At 45.0% G+C, this 19,332-nt stretch overlaps 1 long non-coding RNA gene across 6 annotated transcripts in view; it reads left to right on the forward strand.

The window, feature by feature from the left end:
• Positions 1-19,332, forward strand: part of LOC130835498 (uncharacterized) — a 42,863-nt gene that overhangs the window by 9,958 nt on the left and 13,573 nt on the right. Inside the window, exons 3-4 of one of the 6 annotated variants that reach the window (XR_009048949.1) lie at positions 4,082-4,263; positions 7,149-7,263. The exons of 1 other annotated variant lie outside the window; for it this stretch is intronic. This is a non-coding gene — a long non-coding RNA (uncharacterized LOC130835498). Of the gene's footprint in view, positions 1-4,081; positions 4,264-7,148; positions 7,299-8,322; positions 8,362-19,332 lie in introns of all 6 variants that reach the window. 4 more of the 6 variants (XR_009048951.1, XR_009048950.1, XR_009048952.1 and 1 more) reach the window with 4 other exon arrangements.

The following is a 19,332-nucleotide window of genomic DNA, read 5'->3' on the forward strand; positions in this document are numbered from 1 at the left end:
CTTTAGGGCTGAGCTCTGCTGTGATTTATAAGTCCACGTTGTTACTGGATAAACCTCAGCAGTTAGCTGGGGCAGGTCAGCTTAGGATATAAGATGACATTTTAACATAGTATGTACTTAAAAAAAAACAAACTTTTGTGGAATTCCCTGGTGGTCCAGGGGTTAGGACTCCAGGCTTTCACTGCCGAGGGCCCAGGTTCGAGCTTTCACTGCGGAGGACCCCGGTTCAATCGCTGGTTGGGGAACTAAGATTGTGTAAGCCATGCAACCAAAACAAACAAACAAACAAAACCCTTTTATTTTGCAATAATTTTAGACTTAATAGAGAAGTGAAAATGTACAGGGGATTTTCATTTATCCCTCACCCAGCTTCCCCTAATGTTCACATCTTACATAGTCATAGTATAATTAACAAAACCAAGACATTAGCTTTGGGGTAACACTATTAACTAAACTATAGGTTTATTTGGAATTCATCAGTTTTTCCACTGATGCCCCTTTTCTGTCCCAGGATGTAATGCAGGATCCCACATTACATTTAGATTCTGCTTCGTTTCTCCCAATCTGTGACAGTTCCTCAGTCTTTACCTGCTCATGTTCATGATTTTGTCATTACTGAAAAATACCAATCTGTTATTTTGTAGAATGTCCCTCCATTTGGGTTGGTTTGTCTGTTGATATGATGAATTTGTAGCGAGACTACAGCAGAAGGAGTGTGCCCTTTTCAGTGTATCATGTCAAGGGATTTGTGATGTTGACAGTTCTTATTACTGGTGGTGTTTACCTCCCTCACTTGCCTGAGAAATGGGGTAAAGTTACTGTTTTTCCTTTTTGAATGAATAAGTATCTTGGGGGGAGATACTGTTAGATTATGCAAATACCGTTTCTCTTCAAGCTTTTGCTCACTAATTTTAGCTTTCATTGGTGAATCTTGCCTGCAGCAATTATTACTGTGGTGTTCTAATGGTGATTTCGTATTTTCCTCATTTCTTCTACATTTGTTAATTGGAATTCTTCTGCAGGGAAGAGCTGCCTCTTCTCCCCTTATTTATGTATGAATGTACGTACGTATGTGTGTATGTGTGTACATGTGTACGTATGTATGTGTGTATGTATGTACATTAGTATGGACTTGTGTGTATTTATTTCATCCTATGGGCTCTAATCTGATTATAGTCATGTATATTGTATTTTGAATTGTTCCAGCTTTGGCCATTGGGAACACTTTTGGGTTGGTTATTACTGTGTTATTTCAATCCTGTGCCTCCATCCTTTTTTGAACACTTTCTTACTTTCTGACGTCACAAGATACCCCAGGCTCATCTTATGTTTTCCCTTTCCCAACTGGATCAGCCACTTTTCCAGGAATTCCTGGTTTCCTTTAATGGATTGTAGTATTTAGAGACCAACACCCAGGAACTAGGTGTGCTCCCTGTTATTGGGGTGTCATTGCTTCTAGGCCTTCTCAGGAGATGGGGCTAGGAAATATGTATATGTCTAACCCATGTATATACACATATTTATTTACTTCTTTATCTATCAATCTGTGTATATATACAGATTGATAGATAAACATGAGCTCATACTGACACTCTGATTCTAACCCAACACCACAGGGTTCTTTCTAAACTTCCCCCTTTGCCTATTTGTAACTTCTTTCTCTGACAGTGAGGAGCCTGGCTTTCATGATCTACATGGTATTTACTGTGTTGTTCAGTCCTAGTGTGCACATAAAGTAATTCGAGAAGTGCCAGCCCATCCCCTCTGAGAAACAGATTTATTGACCGGAGTAGGTATTTGTATAGAGTTCTTTTTGTCCTAAACCTTACAGTATCATGTTAAATACAGCTTTCGTACCTCCAAAGTTCTTTTCTTCACCCCTTTCCATGTGATAATGTTATTCATTGGTGACACTTAGGTTAATTTGTTATGGCTTATATTTTGGGGGTGTTCTTCCCACATCCTGGTTTGTTTGTTTTTTTAAATTTACATGTAGCAAATTTCACTCTTTGTGGTGTATAGGTCTGTGGGTTTTGACAAATGTGAGAGAGCTGTGTATCCACCAGCACCGTTAGGATACAGAATAATTCTTTCACAAGAATGCCCTCGTGCCTCCTCTTTATGGTCAGCCCTGTACCTTGTCCCCTAGCATTGCTGATCTGTTTTCTGTCCTTACAGTGTGGCCTTTTCCAGAATGTTAAATAAATGGAACCATATCATAGCCTTTTGGATCTGGTTTATTTCATTTAGCAAAATGCATCCAAGAGTCGTCCATTCTACTGCTTGAATCAGTAATTTGTTCCTTTTTATTGCTGAGTAGCATTGCATTTTTTGGCACCCCAGGCTGCTGCTGCCGTAACTGTCACACTGCCTGGAGTCAGAGCTGGATGTTCCTGAGGGAGTGATGATGCTCACAGTGCTGATTTGGTGGTGCCTTGGATTCTGGTCTTTTCGTCAGTTTGCCTGTTACTCTTTACCTTTCAGATTCCTCAAACAGCTGCTGTGTCATTCTTTCCAGGTTTTATAAGGGCAGTCCATAGGAGGGCCTGGGTGGAGGATCCGTTTGCCATCTTACCTAGGACTGGACCCCTCTGTCCATTGTGTTTTTGCTTTTAAAAGTCTGAGGTTAATGTGTTTCCTGATCCTTGTTTTTGACCTGTTTTATCTTTATGGAAATCCGTTAGATCTTGTCTGGTCCCAGTGGTCGTCAGTGTTTAGAAATTTCCCAGTGATGTTTCTTGGTTTGTTTTCATCCATTGTGTTGGGTACTTGGTGAATACTTTCATTCTGGAATCTCATGTACCTCTGTTCTGGGAAAACTTCTTGAATAGTTTTGCTGATGATTTCCTCTTTTCTATTTCTCTTTTCTCTCTTTCTGAGACTATTTCCCTTTTCTATTTTTCTTTTCTCTCTGAGACTTCTTCTGTTATTTAGACATCACACTTAACAGAACTCATCCTCCGTTTTTCTTTCCTCTGGCGTTTTCTGTGTTTTTGCTCTGGTTTCTGGGATATTTCTCATCAACTCTTTTTTTCCAGCCTCTATTTAATTTGTCATCTGTGTGCTCATGTTCTTAATTCCCAAAGCTCTTTTTGCTGTTGTTCTCTACATGGTTCTTTTTGAAATCGCACTCTGTTCTTTGTGCATACATCCTCTGTCATCTCTGTGAGGATATTAATTATTTGAGGGAAATTTCTTCTCCCTGCATAACTCCCAGTTGCTTTTTTTCTCTTGTTTGTTTTGTATCTGTCTCCATGATAGAGTTAGAACCAAAAAACGAACTGGAAGCTCTGAGCTCCAGTCAGGATTTGTTGAGTTTGAGTTTCCCTATAGGACGAGCTGGCTGGGTGGACCATTTGTTGAACGTTTCCTGATTTCAATATGTTTGGTCCATTTTTCTTGGGCTGGTCAGATATTCCATAGCAGAATTTTAGCCTCCTGCCTGGAAACTCAAGACCGGGCTGCCCGTATTCTGGGAGCTAAGCTGGGGGAGGAGGGCAGCAGGTCTCAGCCCTCAGTGTTCACTGTGTGGATAGTCATTTACTCTTCTTGGTTTTGACATGAATGCTTTCAACTTCCCAGTCCACACATTTCTGTCTTGCATTCTTTTTTAAAGATTTATTTATTTATTTATTGGCTGAGTTGGGTTTTTGTTGCTGCACGTGTGCTTTCTCTAGTTGCGGAGAATGGGGGCTACTCTTTGGTGTGGCGCACGGGCTTCTCATTGCTGTGGCTTCTCTTGTTGCAGAGCAGGGGCTCTAGGTGCATGGGCTTTGGTAGTTGCGGCATGTGGACTCAATAGCTGTGGGTCATGGGCTCAGTTGCTCTGTGGCATGTGGGATCTTCCCGGACCAGGGCTCGAACCCATGTTCCCTGCATTGGCAGGCGGACTCTTAACCACTGCACCACCAGGGAAGCCCTGTCTTGCACTCTTAAGAGAGTGAAATCTCTACACTCTGGTCTGATGGGGAAAAGCTGTCTCCCAGGGGCGCACAGTGGGGAAAGCAATCTAGAGATCTGCATGTCTGGGGTTTTCACCCAGTCCTTACTTTAGCCACCCTCTTTGTGTCTCCATCTCCAGGGGCACCTGGTGCTGTTGGTGCCTGAGCTTTGGGAAGGCTCCGGAATGTGAAATGAATTCATCCTTAGCTTTATCTGCCATCAACTCCAGGCCTGTCGATTCTTCATCACTCACTCATCCGCTTCCCAGCTTCTGTAATTTTGTTGCTGTTGTCTCTTCTTCTGTCTTGCCTGTCCTTGTGGGTATGTCTTTAGAACATCTTTACTGTAATTTTAGTGTGTTTTGGGAGAGAGCAAGTTAGATGTATATATACTCTTGCATTTGAAAGTGAAAGTCTAGAATTTTTTTTTTTCTAGCCAAGATTAAAAAATTTTTTTTATTTACAGTCAGATGGTCCTGGGAAATCCAAAGTGCTGCTTTAACAGCTTACTAATTAGCAATTATTTCAACAATTGAAAGTAGGAGAAAAAAAATCAACCAACCACAATTAATCAGAACAAGCAAAAATCATCTCTACAGTCAATGAAACTTCTACACCAGTGTTTTATAGAAGAAAGAATATAGGTTGGTACCCAGCCATCATGGGTTCAAATCCCAGCCTGGCCCTTTAGAAACTCCTGTCGAATGTATTTTTTTTAATAACAGAAGGTATAACTCAATGCTGAAGTGGGACTTGGACACCATCTGATCTGGACTTTGCCAGGCCTCAGTCAGATACGGGACTCCTACAAAGCTGCACAGAGCAGTTATTGAAGAGTAGCTTTAGAACCTGGGACCCAGGTTCTCCTTGTTCTGTACACCACAGTGACCCTTATTATTATTATCAAATAACATTTAAAAATACTTTTATTGTGAACTAGATTAAGACTCATAAAAAGTTGCAAAATAGTACAGAGAATTCCCAAGTATACTTCACTCAGCTTCCCCAACAATACAATCTTATACAACAACAGTCCATTGTCAAAACCACCAGGAGCCTGATGTTGGTACAATAACTAAGTCAGATACAGACCTTCAAGTCACATTTTTTAAAAAATCTTTTTTAAATTTTAAAAAATTTATTTGGTTGCACTGGGTCTTAGTTGCAGCAGGAGGGCTCCCCAGTTGTGGCATGCAAACTCTTAGTTGCGGCATGCAAACTCTTAGTTGCGGCATGCATGTGGGATCTAGTTCCCTGACCAGAGATGGAACCTGGGTCCCCTGCATTGGGAATGTGGAGTCTTAACCACTGCGCCACCAGGGAAGTCCCCAAGTCACATTTTAAAGATATAAATTTGTGTATTCTGCCAAATGAGAGCCAGAAAAAGACCCAATCTTTTCATATTAAGGAGTTTATTCTAAATAGGCATACAAAGATAACTCACCAAATAACAACGCTCAAAACCACAATCCGAAATATATTTTAGGACCTTTTTTCAGAAAAGTGAGAGGTGGTGGAGAAACAAGAGGCGTGCTTTGGAATCAGACAAATCTAGGTCTGCATTCAGCTTTGCTGCTTAAGATTTGTTTGTCCCTGGGCAAGGAATTTCCCTGAACCTCATTTTCGTGATGTAAAAATGGTGACTATTATTATCTACTTCTTACTATGGTGAGAATTAAATTATATATATTATAGTCTAAAACAGGGCTTGACACATAGTAGATAATCAATAAATGGTCGCCATAATAATTATCAATAAACTAATAATCCTTAATAATCATAATTTTCTAGTTGCCCACTTGATTTTGAGTCCAGCTCCAATACCGTGTAAGTCTTCCTGCCTCTTAATTTACTCTGTGAGGGTTTAGGTAGAAATCAAAGAATCAGCAGCAGTTCCTTGTGAAGAAAGGGAGGCCTTGAGAGGGCAAAAAGACTTCCCCAAATTGGCAGCACAGGTGGTCCTTGGATGCTCCTCCTTCCACCTCAGCATTGTAATAATGTATGGGAGGCTGTAATTTACCTTTTCTTTTAAAGAAACCCCTGGAAAAAGGACTAGGATTCTTTTGGGTGTAGTACAAGCTGGGGGTGCGTATCTGACAGCCAAAAGATTGGTGTTTATCTCTCACTCACATTATAAGGTTACAGGCAGTTCAGCTCAAGCCCAAGGTAAGATATTTGCTCCTTGATTCCACATATGAGTCCAAGGGTCTTACCCCAAAGGGGGCATTTTCATCACAGGCCCAGTAAGAATGCTTTGAAATCTAGAAACCTATGCAAATTCTACACTGAACTTTATCTGAACAAAAACACAGTCCAGCATGTAAACTAGTGACCCAGGGCTTTTCAGAGGCCCACGTTTGGGCCTCACTCAGCAGGTGGTTGTCCGCTGGGCATCCTGCTTCACGCCACACCTTATCTCCCCACCTGCCTGACGCTGGCTTGGCGTCTACAGAAAGAGGGGCTCACAAATGCAGCAGCTGCCAGTTTGGTCTCACAGCAAGGAAGGAGCTCTGCCTGGACATGTGGCCATTTATTTAAGCAATAAAGTCACGATTTTCCTTTGGGGGTTGGGGTGTCTCTCCAGTGACCTGAAACTAATAGGCCTGAGACCAGATCAGACAAAAATCTCACGTGGGTCCAGCAGATTGATGGTAAGACAGGGCCTGAGATAAAGAGAAAGCAACTTTGTGATCCTCTTTTCTCATTCCTACTGGATGTCATTGGAAGGAATAGTTTCCAGGCCTTCCTTTATGTCTCCAACCCTGTCTCCCCTCCCCACCCCCACCCCACCACCTCCCCAAAGATTGCATTTCTGCCTGCCTGTTTATCTCTTGCCTGTTTCAGGTTATTAGAAGCTCAGATACAGCTTTTGTTAGCTTAGTAGAGTTGCTAATTCAAGAAAATCTCTCTTCTATGAATCATGCAATTCACATAACCAGAATATCCTAAAAGAAATTAGGCTACATCTAAATGAACTGTGTGGTAAGTGCTGTAATATACACGGAAACATGGTTTGCTATGGGCTGAACTGTGCCTTATTCCCCAGTTCCTGCATTGAAGCCCTAACCCCTGAAACCTGGACTGTATTTGAAGATAGTCTTTAAAGAGGTGATTAAATTAAAATGAGGCCATTAAGGTGGGCTCTAATCATATATGACTCATATCCTCATGAGAAAAAGTGATTGACACAGACATGCACATGTGCAGAGAGAAAACCATGTGAGGACACAGCGAGAAGGTGGCGTCTACAAGCCAAGGGGAGAGGCCTGGGAAGAAACCAGCCCTGCTGACACCTTGACCTTGGACTTCTGGCCTCCAGACTGTAAGACAACACCTTTCTGCTGTTTAAGCCACCAGGTCTGTGGTGCTCTGTTAGGGGAGCCCTAGCAGACCAACCCATGGTTTACTCACAGCTGCACTGTGATTTTAATCAATCAATTCACAAAGGTTATTATGAATAACTTTTTTTTAGAAAAAGATTACCATGTAAATTGAGTGACTTTTTGTTTTAACTTATTGTTCCTTTTTAACAGCTTAATTGAGGGGTGTTTGGCATACAGTAATCTATAGATACTTTAAATGTACAATAGGATAACATTTGACATCTGTCTACACTTATGAAACCATCACCATGATCAGGATAATGAACAGATCTGTCTTCTTCAAAGTCTCCTCAAGCTCCTTTGTAATTTCTCTATCCCTCCCTCCTCCTTCCGTCATTTCCAGGACACCATTCAATATCCTTTCTGTCACTGTAGATTAATTTGCCATTTCTAGAGTTTTATAGAAATGGAATCAAATAGTATGCACTCTTTTTTGTCTTTCTTTCACTTTGCATAATGATGTGGCGATTCATCCAGGTTGCTATGTGTATCAATAGTTCATTCCTTTTGCATTACTGAGTAACATTCCTTGAAATGGACACACCACAGTTTATCCATTTACTTGCGAAAGGACATGTTAAGGTTTGTTTACAGTTTCTTTTTCTAATAAAAAAATAAGTTTTTATTTATTAATAGGAATATAAAGTGATTAAGTACCACATTGTCTTTACTTACTGTCTTATCCATGTTATTTTAAAAGTATGAAAATAATTATAATAACTTTTCGGCTGATGATAAATTTCCCTATTGTTTTCCTATAAGGGTTTAATTTCTTAATGTTGGAGTATCCTAGAATCTGGGATTCAAGAACATGATCTTGGTTTTAGTTGATTCTTGACTATGCCATGTTTTCATCTTCAACCATAATGGTTTTGTCTCCTTTTTTTCACCTGGTTTAATCAATTTGTTTGTTTGTAATTTTTTGAGGCTCTGCATAGAGCTGCTGTAAATATTTATGCACAAGTATTTGTATGTATACATGCTTTTCTTTCTTTTAGGAAGATACGTAGAAGTGGAATGGTTGGATCATATGGAAGGTGTGCTTTACTTTTTAAAAACTACCAAACTTTTTCCAAAATGGCTCTACCATTTTGCATTGTCACCAGCAGTATATGAGAGTTCAAGTTCCTCCCCGTCTTTGCCAGCACTTAGTAGAGTTGGTCTTTTTGATTTTAGCCTTTCTAATAGGTATGTAGTGGTATGTCATTGTGATATTAATTTGCATTTCCTTAGTGATGCTGAGCATCACTGCCACTCATATATCTCCTTTAAAAAAATATTTATTTATCTATATATTTAGGCCCCTCCAGGTACGTGGGATCTTCACTGTGGCATGCCTGCAGGATCTAGTTCCCCGACCAGGGATCAAACCCAGGCCCCCTGCATTGGGAGCTCGGAGTCTTACCCACTGGACCACCAGGAAAGTCCCCATCATACATCTCCTTTTACATGATGTCTATACTCAGATCTTTTGTGTATAGTTAAATTGGGTTTGGTTTTTTTCTATTGAGTTTTGAGGGTTCGTTATGCATTCTGGATACAGGCACAGATACATACTTTGCAGATGTTTTCTGCAGCCTGTGATTTTTATTTTCATTCTCTCAGGAGTGTCATTCAAAGAGCAGAATTTTAAATTTTGATGAAATCCAATTTATCAATGTTTTATGGATTGTGCTTCATATCTAAGAAATTGTGTCACCCAAATTTTCTCCTATGTTTCCTTGAAAACATAGATTTAGTTTTTACATTTAGGTTTATGCCCATGTTAAGTTAATTTTTATACATGGTATGAGGTATGAATCAAAGTGCATTTGTTTGTTTGTATATGGACATTCCATTGTTTCAGCGTCTGTGTCAAATATTAAGTTGTGTGTTGGAGAGCTCCACTGGGGTATCTCATGGGCACCTCGAACATCAAAGCAAAACTCACCTTTCCTCTGGAATTCTCTGCCGCAGCCAGTGGCTCTACCAGCCACACAGTAGCCGAAGCCAGAAACTGGCAGTGGAAAGACTCAGATTTTGGTTCAAAACTCAGCTCTGCCACTTATAGATGGGAGACATTTGAGCCTCAATTTCCCAACCTGAAAAATGGAGGTAATAATTCTACTTCATAAGGTTGTCTTCAGAGCTGAATGACCACGTTAGCTGCGCAGTAACACTATTTATTGTCACTGTCACCATTGTCACCGTCTCTGGTTACCCCTCTTTCTTTCCAGTCACTGCTGTCTGCTTGTAGTTCCACACATGCATCGTTCACCATCTTTTAAATTCCTTTGCTTCTGCTATTCCTTCTGCTGGAAGGTTCTCCTACGTTCTAGACCACTGATCACTAAAAGTGTCATCCATAGGAGTGCAGGATGAAAACATTAGAACTTTTGTTTATGTTCATTTAAAAATCTCATCTGCTAAGGTTCTCTTTATATGTGTTTTATGATATTTTAATAGAGTATTTATAAAATTGAAGGATAAGTATAACTCTTGAGGGTAGGTGTTCAAAAATTTGGAGAAGAATATAGAATAAAAATAGTTGGGAGACCACCATTTCTGACTGGGTGAAGTGTGCCTGTTTTGTTCTTCTCCAGAACATCCTGCTGTTTTGTCACAATTCATTGTGTTCCTCATGGACAACGTGAGAGCGGGGACTGTGGTTCAGTCAGGGTGAAGTTGCAGACAACAGGCTCCGCTCTAGTTAGTTTTAGCCAAAGTGGGTTTATTATAGGCTGTTGGCTTGTAGCAGAGGTTCCTAAACTTTAGCACGCGTAAGAATCACCGGGAAGGCTTGCTAAAGCCCAGATTACTGGGCCGCATTGCCAGAGCTTCTGATTCAGTAGGTCTGGGGTGGGCCCCAAGAATTTGCATTTCTAACTAGTTCCCAGGTATTGCCAATACTGGTGGTCCTGTGACACCCCCCCACCCCCCCTTTGAGAACCACTAGGTTACAGCATGGTGGCAAGCGCTGGTGAAGGAGGCTCCAGATAGGGCGTCCAGGCCCGACTCCCAGAGCCACGCTGCAAAACTGGCCTGGGCCGATAGTTGCCGCCCAGGCCGCACTGCGTCTGCTGCAGGTGGGAGAGCTGCTGAACCAGGAAGCTGTGCCGGCGCTGCCCAGTACCCGTGAAGTTAGAGATTGACTAGACAGTAGTGCCTTTGTCACCTTTGCTGGAGAAGCTCCAAAGCGCCCCCACCTCTGTGCTTCCGGAGGGCAGGGTGGTGTCACTCACATTCTCACACTGCATCCCACACCGGGAGCAGGGAGTAAGCCTGGAATAAGATGCTATTTTTCTTGTAACTGACCTGGGAGATTACTTACGGAAACCCCAGGGCAGGGAAGTTGGAAGATCTCTAGCGTTACAGACTTGAGTGCATGGGGAGTCTTGCTAGAAGGAGGTTGGAGTGGTTTTGAGTGAGGCAAGAGCAACCTCTAGCATGGATGGTATTTTTCCTCTTGGTTCCAGGCCTGACCCCAGGACTTGGCACGATAAATAATAGCTCACTCCCCACTCCTGCCCCTGTCTGCTCACCTCTGTCACTCCCCTACAATGTGCTGCCTGCTGGGTCGCGGTTGGGGGTTTGCCTGCCTCCTGGCTGGGGACTTCTCTCTGCCTTTTCCAGCAATGAGGTGGCCTCTTTGAACCTGCCGGCTGTCTAGGGGGAGCAGAATATTTGCAGCGACAAGTCTGCCTGAGGCTGTGCCCATCTAGGGATTGGTCCACTTGACTCACAGGGGTCTAAGTCACTGTGTCTTTCCCTAGAGTCACCTTGCCGTAACCCCTCCCTTCACATCCTCGTCCCCACAGCCTGGAACCCAGGGGTGCCAGCTGTGTCCTGAGAGTCTCTGAGACTGATTCCATCCGTAGAAAGGAGACCTGATATCCTGCCACAGATGAATTACAAAGGGGCTTGGAGTGAACCCTCTCTCCCAGGGGCTTGCAGAGCTTACAGTTGTTTCCAGGGTACCCTTTGGGCAATGGTTGCCAATAGTTAGGTTGCCTGTTTACTAGTTTAGGTCAAGGTGTCTCTTTGGCAGCTTCTAAGCTCCTGAATATGAGCCTGGAGGTGCAGGTTGAGGGTAAAGGCAGATGTGATCAGGGTTTGAGTGATACTTTCTCTGGGCGTAAGTTCTAGCCTCTTCCTTTAAGGCCACACTGCAGTGTCCACCACAGCCTTTGCTGACCATGACATAAGCAAACTGTTTTAAACTGTTGGCAGCACTCATAGGGTCAGAGGCCAAGCTTTAAACAGAGAGGTGGCATGACACAGCGGGAGGAGCCTGGGGCTTGGAGAGAACAAGTCCCTGGGACCGAAGCTTCTCTCATTATTAGTTGTGAGATTCTGGACAGATTTCTTACCCTTTCCTTGCCTTAGTTTCTTCACCTGTAAAAAGAGAAAACTCTGCTTTAGAGACTCATGAGGATGTAATATGAAGTGCTTGATACATACAGCAAATGGCAGGGATTATTAATGTTAAAGTGAAGCCCCCTGAAGGTGGTCACAGACCTCACAGCTTATTTGATGTGTTCACAAACCATGTGCTCATCTCACAGTCTGAGTGGATGGAGACTGTATCTCTAACCTTTGCTCATTTGCTGTCCCAAATGCTGTCTGGAATAAGGCGGGACCTGACAATTGTTTTTTAGGCCTTACGTTCACTTGGTAAGGGAGCTCTTCCCATGTAAGGTTCTGGTGGTCCCGACCTGAAAGAGGTAGTGCCTGCCCCCAAGGATCTCGAGGTGAAGGAGGGGAGGCTGACAGACAGACAGCAAATTGCAGGACAGTGAGATGTGTGTGGTCACAGGGAAGAAGGGGAGCGGCCAAGGCACAGCCCTGCAGGTCTTTGCTTGCCATGCTGAGGTGTTGGGACTCTATTTTGCGGGCCGTGGGGAGCCTGCTAGGAAAGGGGAGCTGGTGGAACCTGCATTTGGAGCCCTCGTTGCTGTAGCTGTGGCTGGAGGGACGGAGAAGGCAGGACTGCAGCCCAGAGACCACCAGTCCAGGGGGCAGGGGTGAGGGAACAAAGACCACGGTGGATTCCAGGCTGGCGAGAGGTGCACTCAACAGCATGAGATGACTGACTGCATGCAGGGATAAAGCTGAGAGACAAGGACTTGGGTGACTTCCGGGTGACTGGGTGGGTGGTCATGCCTTAGTCCACACTGTCTTTGAACACAACAAAAGTCATGGGATATTCCAAGGAACTCTGATTTCCTATAGGTTACTTTTATTTTTATTTATTTTATTTATTTATTTTTTTGGCTGAGCTTCATGGCTTGTGGTATCTTAGTTCCCTGACCAGGGATGGAACATGGGCCCTTGAAAGTGAGAGCATAGAGTCCTAGCCACTGGACCGCCCGGGAATTCCTGGCCTGTGGGTTACTTTTGGAACCTGAATTTATTTAATTGTCCCATCTTTTCTGATGAAATTCTATCCCGTTTATAACTAGCAGGGACTGTGAATAAGAGCAGGATAAGGGCAGGAGTCTCTGCCTTTTTTCCTCCCCCCCAGGAGGAAGCACTTTAGGTGACATATCTGCTGTTGACACAGAGCCTTCTATAGAACAGAGGGGCATGGGGGATCATTGGGCAAGGGCGGCACTACGTGTGGCTCAGGCGGCTCTGGCTGAGCCACTCTGCCAGGTGTAAACCCCATAGGTCATGAAATATTTAATATTTTAATTGTATGGGCGAAATACAGTGAGGAGAAAGAAATGTGTTGTAAAGGGGGTCTGACCAGATATTGTTCAGCTGCTTGGCTTAAAGAACAGGAACAATTCTGGCCCATGCATTTAAGGAAAACAAATAAAAACAAAAACAATCAAATTGTACTTTTCTCAGATTTGGGTAAACTTTGAGGGAAGCTGTTTTCTCTTTTGAAAGAGAGTCTCTTTTCCAATTAAGATGAATGTGGAGTTTAATCACAAAGAGCCCAGGTAAGCTAAAAATCTACTGTCCTGAATTTCAAAATGTAAGGGAATTCATGCTGGAAGAAGTAGGCCTGGGCTGAGCCTGAGACAGATGCCTCAAATGTCTTCTGTATTGTTGAGCCTGAGATTTTAAGCTGCGGAGCATATATGCTTGCTATTGGGGTGTGTGTGTGTGTGTGTGTGTGTGTGTGTGTGCATGCGTGCGCACGTGCGTGTTTATATTTATCTCACACCAAGGACTGAAATCACAAAGCAGCCCCAGTTAGCAGCTGTAATGTTTATGCTGCAAGTGCCCCGGCATGCTGTGGATGGTTGCCACGTGGTTATTTTCTTCAAACGTATCTTTCAGGTATAATGTTCTCTTCCTGAAAGCAGACAACTTCTAGTAGTGGATTCTTGAGTGTATCATTAAGCTTCTCCAAACACAAATCTATCTACTCCATTTTAAAGGTAATGGCCTGCACAGCTCTTTATCTCCATGACTGGTGATACGTGTAGCAACAGGATCTCAGAAGTCTTAATGAAGTAACTATCCCTGAACACTGAACAGTCAGCACCAAAGCATGCAGTGGAGGGGGGCGGGGGGAAGGTTGCAGGTCGAATCTTAGCTGAATGTCTTGTTAACTGTGCTCACGCAGAGCCGCCGGGTGCAGGTGTGCCTCCAGCCTCCGGGGTGCCTGGAACTCCACAGCTGGAGGGTGGAAAGTTGTGTGCTCACTCTGTTCAAAACAAGATGTGGGAAGGAACAACAATTGAAAGATGACTTGTACTTTGTAATTTGTAACCAACAGGCTGTGCTCGACGAGCCCTACGTATTTATGATCTTTCAAAGCCAAAGGCACAGGCTCCCGACCTGCATTCATCACCCCTGTTTACCATGCTGTTTGTCACCACAAAACCTGAACTCAAGTCAGCTTCTCCTTCCCGAGTTTTCCCTTGCACTGGAAGGGCTACTGCTCGAGCCTTTCTAAATCAGAGCAACCGATGTCCGTTTCACGTGGCTGGTCCCCGGGGGCTGTAATTGCAGACGTGTAACTTGGCAGTTAGCTCATGTGGCCCCGGAAACCACCAGGGCACCAACGTGCTTCCTGCCAGACGACCTTTGGCAGCTGAAGGCACGGGTGCCCCACCTGCAGCCGCGGTCTGTGTGCCCAGGTCTCTGATGTTCCTGGGCGGGGCACCATGGAGGTGCCTGTCGAAGACATCGAGTCAGAGCTGAGAACCCTGAGCCCTTGCTCTGCCACCCCATCGTTTTCTGGCTAATGGAGTGGCTTGGTCGGGTGTTAATTGGCAAGGGCTCTCGTTCACTTGCTTTGGTTTTCATAAAAAGTTTTTTAGCATGAGACGTTCCCTGCTTCTGAGTTAGAACACGTTTCCTACTAAAAAGATAAGCACTGTTTGTATGAGGGTGCAGAACGCCTTGCCCAGTTTAACGTTTGGGAACGGAGGCCTGGCTCCATGGCTGAGAGGGTCTGGGCTGTGCACAGCCTGTGCAGTCGAAGGTGTGGATGCTGGGGGAGCGCGGTCCTGGCCTGGCTGTGTCTCAATCCCCCCCCCACCTGTAAAATGAGGTCATTGTGAGGAGTTGATGAGGTACACACATACATGATGGTAGCTAGTACTTGGGTAGCCCTCACAGCATCCCAGGCACTGTTCTCCATTAGCTTGTTTCTTCCTCAGAGCCATCTTGTGATGGAGACAGTACTGCTGTCGTTTCTGTTGTACAGGTGGGAGGCTGAGGCCCAGAAAGGCACAGAGTAACTTGCCCAAGGTCACACAACCACCAAGTGCCAGACCTGGAATTTGAACCCGGGCCTCTCTATGGAGCCCATGTTCTCACCCATGACATTAAACTCCCCTTTGCGAGATGGTTGGTGAGTGCCGTGCACTTGGCAAATACCCACTAAATAACAGAAAGGGGGAACAGAACAGACTTCCAGGCCAGAAGGCGTGTTTCTCCTTTCTGACACTGTATGAAGGGGGATGGGCGGCCCTTTAAAGGCCTAACAGTACTGTCTACTTCTCAAAGCGTCAGTTCCTCCTCTAAGGCCGCATGGAGGTTGGGCAAGAGAAGTCTGGCAGGTGTCAAGCCAGTCGTCCGTGTGGGGGTGGTAAGATGCCACCAGGTAGCTGCTGGACGGGGCCAAAGCGGTGATGGGGCACTCCAGCCATGGGGAAAGCCGGTGGGGGTTGCATGGGATCAGAGCTGGGCAGGCAGGAGATACTTGACCTGTGTGTATGTTTAGGGAGGTGACAGAGCACCTTAGGTGGCTTCCGGTCCTGGGAAACAGAGCTTGGTGGGGTGTTGGGTCTTGGCCGATGTCTCCTGTACATCCACATGTGGAGACGGAGAAGATGATCAGGGCTGAATGAGAGGAGGCAGTGTGTCCTCCCCTCCCCCAGAGACTAGGGGAGATGTCTTAATAGTCAAGAGATGCCTATAGGGTGAGATACCGTGTGCAGGTGTGTGGGTGGTCACACCTCTGACACTTCCTCACAGAAGGCTGGAGAGGCCAGCGCTCCTGTGCTGCAGTTTGCTTTATAGTTCGTCCTCCGTGAAATTGTGCTCTGTGACTGCTCTAGGGCTGGCAATTCAGAGGTAGTAGAAAACACAGTCCCTGCCCTCAAGGAGCTCACATTCATTGGAAGAGCAAACATAAGCAGAAAATATAAAATCAATAGGGCAACCTGGGGGCAAGCACTGGGAGTCGTGGGAACTGTTGGGAAGGGCATCTAACCCTGGGAGGGGAGAGGTGGCATCAGAGATGGCTGGTAAGAGCTTTTGAATGTTAGCCTTCAAGGCAAAAGGAGGTGATCAGGTTTAAGTAACAGGGAGGCAAGAGAGGAACAGGTCTGTCTGGATGGGGCTTAAAATACCAGGCGAGGCGAGGTAGGGGATAAAGGCAGAGAAGTTGGGGCTTGTGTGATACGTGAAGGAGCTTGGGCTCTATTGGCCATCCAGCAGTGATGTTGTCATTGGTTCTATGAGTTGCTTTGTAAATAGATCCTCCAACAGCATTATGGAGAATGGAATTTCTGGGGGAAAAGGCTGACATCGGGAAGCCTGTTGCAGTAAATTCAGATAGGGTGATGAGGGCTTGAGCCAGGACTGTGATCATAGAAAGCCAGGTAAACGAAAGGAGCAGTTCTCGATGTTTGATCGGTTACAGGTGAAGGGTCGGGGGAGAGAATGAGAATTCAGTGATGGCTCCCAGGTTTCTCGCTTGGGCAGCCCAGGGGGTGGCGATACTACCCACTGAGTTTGAAGTTACAGGAGAGGAGCTGGGTTAGAACAGGAGATGATGAGCTCCCTCTTGAGTATGTCGAGTCGGAGGTGCAATGGTGGGTGTGTAGGTAGATGGTCCAAGGGGTTGTTCCAGAAGTCTAGGCAAGTATCGTCAGCATCTAGCGGCTGGTTGAAACATCAGAGGAGACAGGTGCTCAGCTGGGAGCAGACGGGGGATTCTGGCAGTGCTGACGGCGTGAGGCGGGGGTGGCATCAGCTCCAGGCTGAGTAGCTCAAGGCACTGGTGCCAACCAGGCTCCGGTGGGCAGAGATGCTCCGGTCCATGCTGGCTTTACAGGAGGATCGGGTATAGGGGCCTCTTTCAGGGCTTAGGACATCATGTCCCTATGGCCAAAGCGACTGTTTAAGATGGGAACGTTTAGACCATTGGTGAGACACGGCTAAAGGGTCCTGATCACTGGGGTCCAGGCAGAGGTTTGGAAGCAGGTGAAGGGGTGGAAATCGCCTGTGAGGCCCTTTCTTGTTGTGCGTGACCTCCTCTTCCCACCAGCCTGTGAGATTCTCACAGTCCAGACGCTTGAGACGGCCTTGGGGGTGAGCTGTCCTCAGGGGAGGTGGCGGTGTGGGTCCATTTTGAAAAAGCTCCTGGGGTGACTCCGATATGGCCTCCTGGGGGGAGGGCCCCTGCTGTGGGGGAAACACAGCTAAAGGGAGGGGAGGCTTGGGACCCTCCTTGTATTGTATTTTGTACCCTACATGGAACCGTTTTTCCACCAACCCTTCAAAATGTCCTCCCCCAGCCTAACGGTACAGACCCACATTTAGAATTTCTACACTTTTATCCACACCATAGTGAAATAACTGTATAATCATCACTTAGCCACACAGCACATTCAGAAGGCAAAGGAGAGCACCTGAAGCCGTAATGCTCTTTGTAGAATACCATGAAATATTGATGTGTTTGTTTCTATTAAGCGATCTAAGAACAATTTTACAGGTGGAAAGGATGACTCTATAATGTATGTATGCAATCTAAAATTACCACCAACTATCCATGAAAAAAAAAATCAAGCTGTCATACCAAGCCTAATTGGTTATTTCTGTGTTTTTCTGCTCATTTTTGTTAGCTCTGCTCATTTATTTGTTTTATTGTATCACTGTTCACTGGCAGATAAGGGGTAGCAGTTGCCAAAGTTTGAAGAAAAATTAGACAAATTTCAAATGAATATATTGAGGTCAAGGTGCCTTTGGGACATCCAGACACTTCTGCCACTCCTAAAAATTGGTAATGACTGCAATTATTTAATTTTACCTGTGGAACTCCCGAGTCTAGCTTATGGAATAAATTCAGGAGCACGGTTTAAGAATCACTGGCTTAAATGATCACATTTATTGCTTCTTTAACTATCAAACAGCAACTGTGTTAATATACATATTCCTCACCCAGGTAATGGCTGAGTTTTGTGGGGATTCTAGTCAAAATGAGAGGTATGTCCTGTGTATTCTGACTCCGGAGATTTGGTCCCCAGGTTCTTTACACCCCAAACACCTTCTCCCCTCAGTCCACACCAAGAAGCCTTCCTTCCAAGCTCAGCTTATAGGCCACTTGCCAAAATCATCATACCAAGAGCTGAAAGACTTACAGAGGCCTCTTCAAGATGCTGGCATGCACCCAGAATGTCACAGATGGCTTCAGCTTCTGCCTGAGTACCCTGGGGCCAGGGAGCCCAGTCTTACCCAAAGAAAAGGCTCTCTAACACTTTTGGTTTTTATCTCATCTTCTGAAATCACCCAGCTCTTAAATTCTGTTTCGGTTTTGCTGACAACACTTTCCCTTCTCATATTATCGCTATGTGGTACTTAACATGTCACACAGTGGTAAGTAAGGGCTCAGGTTTTGGAGTCATTTGGGCTAGAATACCCAGGTCATAATTACATTACCTATTTACTAGCTGTGTGATTTTGGCAAGTTACTTAACCTCTCTGGGCCTTGTGATCACATATGTAAAGTGAGAATAACATTAGTGTCTATTTCAAGGGTTATTATGAGGCTGAAGGTAATGGAAGGAAACTGCCTGACAGAGAGAAAGCTGTCAATGTTGCTTAGGTATTATATAAGCATCCCCTGTCCTAGACTGCAAAATCATCGAGGGTAGGGACCCCTTCTCAGAAATCTTTGGATCCCTCCATAACAGTCAGCAAAGTGCCCAAACAGGGAATTTAATGCCAGTATGACATGAAAGAGGCCGGGCTGAACAGGAGAGACAGGAAGCCGAGACAATTATTTGAAATACGTTAAAGTCATCAGCAGGCTTAAAACTGTAATGCCAATGCTCCCGTAAAAAAAAATGTGTGGAGCAGAATGCAAAGAGCAGGGACAAGTTGGGACAGGAAGTGGAGGGGAGATTGGGAAAGGTCGTGCAGAATCAGGTCACGCTCTGGAGGAAGGCATGAGGGCTGATTAAAGGGGTGAAGAGATGGCGTGGTGCAGCGGATGCATGCAGAGTGGGGCCGGGCTGCCCGGCTGACCCAGCGCGCGCTGATGAAAAAGCAAAACTATCTTTCCACCACACAAACCATTTTATGAACCTGCGAACATCCAGGAATCTTTTCTCCTACTATCATCGCTTTGTAGGTGAGGACTGTGATGGCAGGTGGGGGCCTCCTGGTGCGAATTAACCTTAGAACCAGCTCCTGGCTGCTGTTTAGGCCGCAGCCCCTTCCTGCCATCCCTTCCTCTCTGCAGGCCGGTAGATGCTCATCCGGGAGCAGGAAATGATTGCATGCTCGGCTTTTCTGCAATTAGTCTTCTAAAGGAAAGAGCAAAACAAAACCAGAAA

The sequence above is a fragment of the Hippopotamus amphibius genome, chromosome 14 (assembly GCF_030028045.1).
Source record: "Hippopotamus amphibius kiboko isolate mHipAmp2 chromosome 14, mHipAmp2.hap2, whole genome shotgun sequence".
Taxonomy (NCBI): domain Eukaryota; kingdom Metazoa; phylum Chordata; class Mammalia; order Artiodactyla; family Hippopotamidae; genus Hippopotamus; species Hippopotamus amphibius.